General features: G+C 44.3%; 1 pseudogene; it reads right to left on the bottom strand.

Annotated features, from left to right (window-relative positions):
* Nucleotides 1–1,283: 1,283 nt before the first annotated feature.
* On the bottom strand, nt 1,284–2,297 carry LOC122070148 (annotated as a pseudogene).
* Between the last annotated feature and the right edge of the window lie 7,668 nt (nt 2,298–9,965).

Here is a 9,965-nt window from a genome sequence, read left to right as displayed (position 1 = left end):
TATGATCAATGGGAGAAATTTTGAATAAGACGCTTGTGACAACGATAGAAGAGTAAGGCCAAAAGATATATATATATATATATATATTGGCTTCAGTATCAACAACAGAACAGTAATCTTCACTCTTATTTCAGATTAATTCTAGTAGTAATTGCTCTTTTTTTAGTAACAGAAAAAGGGTACTCCATGGTGGTGATCAGAGCCCCCATATGGCAAGCAGCACTTCCGCAGGACCAATGGGCAATGGTGGGTATGTCAAACCAATGAGCAATGGTGGGTATGCCAAGACTTGAACTCACAACCAACCGATTCGAGCGGTGATGGGTTGAGGGCATTTTTACCACTAGGCTACCAACCCCATTGATAATTTTGGTAGTCAAACTTTGCCCATTTTGCATGTTTTGATGCTGTTTAAAAGGTTATTCAGTTACCGATCAAGCTAGACCAAGATCTTGCAATTCCAGGGGGAGTTTTAACTGATTTTTAAAGGGATGTGAGGTCTATACCTACAGAATCTCTGTTTCTGAAAGTGCCGAGAGTTTTAAGCAAGGTTATTTAACATTTTATTTCGTATATTATAGGGATCAATATTAGCCATTAAAATTAAATTGGAATAAATGACCAAGATTAGTTTTATTAACATTTTGCTTTAGACTTGAGCATTGTAAAAGCCAAAAGCTTCGATAGTTCTTCTTTAACTTATAATGGTAAATGGTCTGGCTGGTGCACATCATCTACCACTATTTGATATGGAGATTCAATTGATTAGTACCTGGTTGCAATTTACCATAAATCGTAATCGATTCGGTCCAATCGACCGTCTCGTGGGTGCATTTAGGCATTGAATGATTCTTCACCAAGTCTGTTCAGTGTCTGTTAAGTTTGATGGAATTTGAATATTTTCTATATTAGACCATAAATTGTTGGGGGGTGTAATTTTATGAACAACGCTCAAGCCTGATCCTTGAGGGAAGATTTTCTGCACTGTTTGTTGACAGCAGGGTCTATAACCCGGAGGTATAAATTGGTTTTACCTAGCCTTCATTACAGGCCACTGGGGTTCCAATAGCAAGCCTACAAGCAAGTTTATTTCAAACTAAGCCAATGGTTCAAATCTCAAATTTATTATTCATCTAGCCAGGGTTCAAGAGGCCCCCAGGGCCCAGACAACATGTGCTGTTATTAGTAGGTTTTAAGTATCAAGTCTATTGACTAAAAGGTAAGCATCACAACATGGAAGATTAGATGAATTAATTCAATTGCGATTAAGCAAATATCACATATTCATTTATATTTGTAATAAAAAGTGAAAGATTCCACAAGACTCTTCAAAATTCCCTACTCACAACTCGCTAATAGAAGCATAAAAAAACCCTCTTAACAGGCTTCACAGATCATCTTCCATCCTCATATACTCCCCAGTATCCGACTGATGAAGCACAACAATACCATTCGGATCCACCTTCCGGCAATCCTGCGTCGACTTGGCGGCAATATCAAACCCCAATGGCACACCGACATAGAAAACACTACAACACCATCGCCGACTGAAGTGTTCTCAGTAATTCTACCCAACCCACCTTTCAACACATGATTGCCATACAAAAAAGACATCTCCCAAGTGGGTTTCAACCAAACCTTATGCTTTGCATTAGCAGCCAAGAGATTGAGGGACTGGGTGGTAAGGTGAAAGTTGCTTCCTTTGGTGAATTTGCCGATGCAGGTGGCGAGGGAGATAAGCTTTTCGCGGCCAATGTTGGTGGCGCGCTTGACTATACTTTCGCTCACGTAGTAGACTTTATCCTTTTGGAGACGGAAGCAGTAACGACCTGGGTTGGATTCAGGGCCATCGTGGGAAGGGTTTTCGACTATGTTCTTGAGATTGTTACCCACGAACTTGAAAAGCTTCTCGTATACTGCTGTGGTTTCGTTCTCGTCCAAAGGCCTCATCTCTCTTTTTTCTTTCTCCCGGTCCCTCTAGGGTTTAAGGTGTAAACCGTAAGATTTAGATGGGAGAATAGAGAGTCCCTGTTTTTACCAATGAAAATGGCAGTTGATGAGGCATAAAAAACATAAGACATGGCAAGAAAATCAAATCCGGATCTCCGATACCGATACGGATACCATCCCCTAAATCCATGCCTCAGAAAGAAGACCTCGGTCCTTCGCTTACAATCGTGTACGGTATGCAGCTCTTCGATTACTTCATCTAACGGTTATGTGAATCTGGTTATTAAACAAGGTTACCGGAGGGGGCAATTTGCCGCTCAGGTTCAGGTATAGGCCTCTCTCTCTCTCTCTCTCTCTCTCTCTCTCCCCTCATTAGGTTTAGCCATTTAGTGCAAATTGTCGCTACGACTCTGTGAAAACCAAATGAGGAAATTACACTCCATTCTCCTCCCCTGTATGTTTCAAGTATTACATAATCCTTTCTTAAGTTTGAAATTACACCCCCTTTCCTTTTCAGTTTTAGATTCTATCAACCATACCCTAATCATGAGTGAGGAACCGTTAAATGTATTACAATTTTTTCATAAACTCCAAAATACCCTTATTCTATAGGAGATGATGAATTTGCCCTCAACTTATTATGAACTTAGGTTTAGGTATAGGCTTCTCTCTCTCTCTCTCTCTCTCTCCTCATTAGGTTTAGCCATTTAGTGCAAATTGTCGCTACAACTCTGTTAAAACCAAATGAGGAAATTACACTCCCTTCTCCTCCCCTGAATGTTTCAAGTATTACATAATCCTTCCCTAAGTTTGAAATTACACTCCCTTTTCTTTTAAGTTTTAGATTCTATCAACCGTATCTTAATCATGAGTGAGTAACCGTTAAATGTATTACAATTTTTTCATAAACTCCAAAATACCCTTAGCCTATAAGAGATGATGAATTTGCCCTCAACTTATTATGAAGAGCCCAAAAAGCATTAACTCTGAACCAGAGCCAAGAACCATGAAATTAAAGACCCAAAACTCTCAGTAAACTAGAAATGCAAGAAAACCCTTGTTTTAAAAGTGGAAAATGAAAATGTGGATCGATGTTACCATCCTTGATCTTTTCTAAAGCAGAAAGAAATGCTTTCTTCTTGGTCGTATCCAACCACTGTGCAAGAAAACACACCATATAAGAGACGAAAATACAAAATTTGAAGCCAAGAAAGAAGAATAACAGAGTAATAACGTAAAACAGAGGACACACTGAGTGATGGACGTTCTGTTCTACCTTGCCAAACCATTTCAAGGAGTTGCTAACGAAAAAACAAACGGTAACCATGACGGTTATGACTATTGCCACCGCCTACGAAGGGTTGTCGGCCAAGGACCTCTCTTTCTCCATATGTTCTTGATCCGACCAAATGTTGAAGTGCAACAATTTGCTTATGGGTATACGATGGTTATGTGTGTGTGGGTTGAAAAGAACAAACCCGTTCTGCATCCATCGCCGCTTCTGTTAAATCAGTTCTTGTTCCATCCCGCTTTGTGGGGTCTTTCTGTTGTGGAGCTTACAACCGACCCATTCATGGCGTCAGTTCATATGTAAATGGGTAGTTGCAGAATTGCTTCCTACATGTCCGAAACCCCTGCAGCAACCATGCATATGCTATCACTGGCTCAGCACTTACACCAATAAAAAGAAGGTAAAGAGCATCTTTGCTATAATTTGGTTATGTCGTACACGTTTTCCTGATTGGTAGAGCGGTCAAATTTACTGGAGAACCGTCGCTGCTTTGAACGTGTCATCGTCTTCGTCAAAAGTATTTTTTTAATTCCTCATGCAACTTCTTTCCTTTATGAAGAGCCATGGAATCATATTGATAGTAATCTTACCAACCTAACATCGGAGACAAATTTATGGGTTCGAAGGAGTGGAGATGGAGTAGAGAGTTGGGAATTGGGACCCACGAAGCCACGACATGATAGGTCCCCACTCCTACTCTAAACAATCACGTAACGTGGTCGAGAGATCGCCACCATGGCATCATCCCAGATAAGTTCGTCCAAAATTGGAGCCACCAGGGATCAGATACGAGTATCGGATTATGATGATCCGCTCAGGTCTCGTCTCACCTCTTTCGTTCCCTGAGTTCCTGAACCTCTCTGCCCACAACTGAGAGCCTCTGAGATTTGCATGTGCAGAGCTTTTAAGTTCATGGGAGTTGGGACTCGTCTCTCTCTTAGTGTCGCATCAATGGTCATCGAGCACAACGAACCCACGCCCTTCCAAAGATTGTAACAAGTAGGTGATCGGCTTCAGGCATGAAACCCTCGATCGGTTCTCAAGAGAGTGATTTTTAAAGAAAAGGGAAGGGGGTAAGAGTCATTTAACATAAACTTCTAACAGAGTTAACAACATAAGGTGCGGGAGTAATTTCAAACGTCATAGAGGGTCTAAGTGTAATACTTGAAACATACAGGGGAGGGGAGTGTAATTTCCTCAAACCAAATCTAATCTAGAAAGAAAAGGTATACCAATCACCAAACCTAGTTCTCTCCGGAAAACAACGTTTGTTTATCCGCCCATTTGCCGAGTTATCCTTTTTTTTTGTTTATGTCAGAATAACCCAGAATCAATACTACAGGGAGATATCTTTTCAGTTTTCTTGGGTGAGAGGGGGACAGTAGAAGATGAGGGGGATATACTCTAGAAGAGAAAGATGGGAAAGAGTAGGAGAAATGAGAAGAATGTGAATGGGTCAGAAGAGAAGACTACTGATTCTAGAGGGGTAACCAATAGAAGAGTGGAGGACTTAAACTTAGAATTCAGGAAGGTTGAGAAGAAAAAGAAGAGCAGTGATACGCTCAAATTGGTCACCCAGTGAAGCAAGAACACGTGGCATCCAAGGGAAGGACATATGACGCACATTCGAGAGATATCCACTATGACCATGACTCCGAAGATCAGAAGGAGGGGGAGACTGGAGTCCCCCTCAATTGATAGAGTCCGCGAGGACTCTAACTATGTGAGGAGGAGGAGATACCCGGATAGGGAATATTCTCCACAAAGGTAGGAAGACGTATCCAAGTAGGACTCAGAAAATGGGTAATCCTATAAGAAAGAACCCTAAAAGACAAAACGGGTAAGTTAATACGCTCACGCCATTACTCCTGTGAAAACACTGTTCTGCGAGTCTCTAACTTGGGCGTCAGAGGACTAATCCCAGAGCCACCTCCTGGCCTCTGCTTTTTGTGCTTGTGCAGGATCGGCGCTCAGCCTCATACAGATTCTCAGTAGTAACAGATTGGTGCCGTCTATGGGAAGAGTTGGCTTGAACCTGCTAAAAGCTATCGTCTCCACACCACACCTCAAGATGAAGTTCCCAACTAAAAATGGAGTCAGCGAATGCTGAGGTGATCAAGAAGCGTCTCGAAAGTGCTACGCCACAACCTTGTGGAGAAAAGAAATGGTAGGCTAGGCACTCCCCATAGAAGATCTGCGCGATGACACCAACTATCAAATGGGGGAACCAGCTGAGGAGCTGATCCAAGTCAACGTCGAAGAAGGGGATAACACTCGTCAATTCCAAGTTGGGCCCTTAAAACCAAGGCAACAACGAGAAAAGCTCATCTCATTCCTCCGGGACAATTCTGACGTCTTCGCCTGGTCAGCTTCAGATATGCCTGGAATAGCCCGAGAAGTAATAGAGCATCGTCTGAGCGTCGACCCGACTAAGAAGCCGATACAACAGAAGAAGAGGTAGAGAAGTTGCTAAAGGCCAAGTTTATCCGTAAAATCCGATACCCTGAATGGATATCTAATGTGGTGATGGTCCCGAAGGCAAACGGAAAATAAAGGATATGCATTGACTTCATAGATTTAAATAAGGCCTGCCCAAAGGATAGCTACCGCCTATCGAAGATAGACCTGCTCATCGATGCCACTTTAGGGCACGAGGCATTGAGCTTCACGGATGCATACTCATGATACAATCAGATTAAGATGTGTGAGGCCAATGTCCCGAAGACGTCCTTTGTAACCGAAGGGGGGCTGTATTGCTATGAAGTGATGCCCTTCGGGCTAAAAAATGTAGGGGCCACTTACCAAATGTTAGTAAACAAGATCTTCAAGGGGATGTTCGGCAAGACCATGGAGGTGTACGTGGATGACATGTTTATGAAAAGCCTAAAGGCAGAACACCATATCCGAGACTTAGAGCAGGCATGCTAAGTATTGAGGCAATACGGCATGAAGCTGAACCCAATGAATTACGCTTTCGGAGTAGTATCGAAAAAGTTCCTTAGCTTTATCTTCTCAGAAAGGGGGATCAAAGCCAACCCGATGAAAATACAGGCCATCAGAGATATGAAGTCCCCACAGAATGTGAAGTAAGTCCAAGAACTGACAGACAGAGTCACCACCCTGGGATGGTTCATGTCTCGATCAGTTGACAAGTGCCTCCATTCTTTAGAACCATGAAGGGATCCAAAAAGTTTGAGTGGACAGAGGAGTGCGAGAAGTCCTTCGAGCAGCTGAAGGTGTACTTGGTGACGCCCTCGCTACTGACGAAGCCAAACACTGAGGATACCTTGCAGTTATACCTAGCTGTATCGACAGTGGCAGTAAGTGCGGTATTGATAAAGAAGGAAGACAACATCGGTCGATATACTATGTTAGCCGAACCCTTTTGGATGCAGAAACAAGATATAGGAAGATGGAGAAGGTGGCATATACCCTTGTGATAGCGGCAAGAAAACTAAAGCCCTATTTTCAATCACACACAGTATGTGTGCTCATAGGCCAACCCCTGAAGAAGATAATGCAGAGGCTGGATATGTCTGGCCGATTGGTAAACTGGGCCATAGAGTTAGGAGAATTTGAAATCCAATACAAATCGAGGATCACAATAAAAGCACAGGCCCTAGCTGACTTCATACCCGAGACAACACTCCCAGACAAACCTAGGAGCTTGTCGAGGCTCGGGAGTCCAAGGCTTGGACATTGCATGTGGATGGTGCATCCAACAGAATGGAAAGCGGGGCGGGGATCATACTAATTAGTCTCGAAGGATTCAAGATTGAATATACCCTGTGGTTCGACTTCAGTGCCTCCAATAATGAAACTGAATACGAAGCACTGATAGCCGAAATTAATCTGGCATGGACTTTGATGGCACAAGAGTTGGTGGTGCACAATGACTCGCAACTCATGGTGCAACAAGTGAATGGAGACTATGAAGCAAAGGAACAAAGGATGGCCGAATACTTAAAGACGGTGCGAGAGAAAGTGGCAACCTTCAAGGGGTTCGAGGTAAAGTAGATACATGCCAGTGTAGATGCATTATCGCAATTGACCACCTCTGACTTCATAGGCCTCGGACGTTCCGTATATTTTGAAGTATTACCTCAACCTAACACCAGAAGTGCCCAAGAGGTGTTACCCGTTAATAAGAACAACCCTAGCTGGATAGATCCCATAATCAAGTACTTAAAGGAAGGAGTGCTCCTTGAGGATCGGGACAAAGCGAGGAAGGTACGAATGAGGTATGCATGGTTCCTATTAAAGGACGAGACGCTGTACAAGATAGGGTTCACCACACCATACCTAAAGTGCTTGGACCCTATCGATGCTGAATATGCTCTCTGAGAGGTGCACGAAGGGATATGTGGCAACATCTAAGAGCCGAGCCGTGACCCACAAAGTGCTGACGTAGGGCCTATTGACGCGGAGGAGTTCATCAGAAAGTGTGTAAAGTGTCAACTGTTCGGCCCCCGTCCCACGGTAGCATGCCTCTGAGCTTTCCTCCTTGTCAAGCCCGATACCATTTGCCATGTGGGGAATGGACATCCTGGGCCCGTTCCTCCTGGGCATGAGGCAAATAAAGTTTGTTGTGATGATGGTAGACTACTTCACAAAGTGGGCAGAAACTGAAGCATTGACAACTATATCGGAGAAGAATATAAGGGACTTTTTTGAGAGGGCGGTGGTCTATTGATTCAGGATCCCCCAGGTGATAGTAACCGATAATAGAACTCAATTCGCCAAGCCAACTTTTGGTTTGTTTTGTGATGCCCTTGGCATTGACCATAGGAAAATGTCTGTCGGTTATCCATCGACCAATGGATTGATGGAGGTAATCAATCGTACATTGCTCCAAGGAATAAAGAAAAGACTGGATGATGCCAAGGGGCTATGGGCGGATGAGCTACACAACATCTTTTGGGTCTACAACACAACTGAAAGATCAACCACCGGAGAAACACCCTTCAATTTAACTTACGGCACTGAAATTGTGCTCCCAGTTGAGGTAGGAGCCACGACCCATCAAGTTCAGTACTACGATGAAGAAGAAAACGACAAAGGGCTTCGAGCTAATCTGGACCTCCTGAATGAAGTACAAAAAGCCTCGTAGGAAAGGATTGCAGCCTACCAGCAGAAGGTTGCGAGGCATTACAATTCAAAAGTCTGAAGGAACGAGTTTAGGATGGGCGACCTCGTCCTAAGAAGGGCGAAGGTATTAGACCCGAAGCATCAAGGAAAGTTAGCTCCAAATTAGGAAGGGCCTTACAGAGTCACCAGGATAATACGACCAGGGTCGTATCACCTGGAGACTACGGGGAAGAAAGGGTACCCCGTTCATGGAACTCGAAAAACTTGAGAAAATTCTATCAATAGTAGTGGCGTGCACATTTACGCATTTACTTAGTCATTTTTTTACACTTAGTGTTTGCTGCTTTTTAAACACTTTCAATCTGTAGTGTTCCATCCACGAGTGTTTTGGAGGATTTTTCATATACAAGCTGGTTTACGGCAATCGATTCTGGGTAATAGTTATGGTTAAAAATGGTAAGCCTCGGTTGGGCGCTCAGGCCAAGGCTGAGCAAGCCTTTGTTGGGTGCTCAAGCCAAGGCCGAGCAGACCCGATCGAAGGTCCAAACCGAAGCTCATGGTCTTTCCCTCAGATTGGGGGCTCAGGCCAAAGCAGAGATAACCTGATCGAAAGTCCCATGTCGGTTGCGTCCCTCAACCTTCGGACGTGAAGGAAATATCCTTGGCTGGAGCCGAGTGGAAACCCGACACTTAGTGAAATTCTACTTATGAAGGAGCTTCGGCTTTCATCAGGCCAAGAAACATACTAGGGCATCCTCTGTGTTTCAGATAGCCCGAAGCGCACATTATACTTGGGGAAAAATTGGCATAAAAGCTTCGACCTTCATCCCTATCCATGGGCCAAAGGCCCCCTGGCGGTCCTATGGATTCGAGACTAAATGTTGGGAATCCAAAAAAGAAAAAGGGAATGAAGACAATACAAAAAGTAGGAAGATCCATAAGTTCAGTCATATAGGCCCGAAGGCCGAAGTTACAAAAAAGGCCCAAAGGCCAAAGTTACAAAAAAAAAGAAGGGCCGAAGGCCACCAAACTACATAAGTAGGCCCGAAGGCCGAAAAGAACACCAAAGAAGTGCCTCATGGAGCATCTGTCTGAAGGGTGGCCTCGTCCTCGGTAGGGTCGATGACATCTCAGTTAGAGTCACTAAGCCTAGGAGTTGGAGGGACCTCATGAGACAGTTGGACCCCCTCTCCCTCGCTGCCACTCTCCTTGTCGTCTGCGACCTCAGTGGCAGTTGGAGCTACGCCAATGTCCTCTTCCTCGAAGATGAGGCCGCTCCCCTTAAAAGATATCTCAGGGTGATGCTCGAGGATCCAGTTTCGAACGTCGATAGCGCCCGTGATAAACCCAGGAGTAATGGCACGCTTGACCACCTTCCAAAAGTCCTTAGAAGCCTTATAGCTTTCGACGGCTCCAGCTTCGGCTTCCTCCAGCTTTAAGGTCATCTGCTCCTCCCAGCTCCTTGAGCTTCCGATCGTACTCCTGCTAGGTGTGAAGGAGGTCGGCCTCCAGATGCTCCACCTTTTCTAGGAAGACTGTACGCTTCTTTTCGAGGGTCGCCTTCTCACGCTCGAACACCTCAAGGTCTCGGGCTAGGGCCTCGGCTCGGATAGTCAGTTGGCCCACCTAGTTCTGA

This window comes from Macadamia integrifolia, unplaced genomic scaffold (assembly GCF_013358625.1).
Source record: "Macadamia integrifolia cultivar HAES 741 unplaced genomic scaffold, SCU_Mint_v3 scaffold837, whole genome shotgun sequence".
NCBI classification, from domain to species: domain Eukaryota; kingdom Viridiplantae; phylum Streptophyta; class Magnoliopsida; order Proteales; family Proteaceae; genus Macadamia; species Macadamia integrifolia.
The sequence above is the reverse complement of the archived record's forward strand: the minus strand, read 5'-3'. Positions and strand labels throughout refer to the sequence as shown.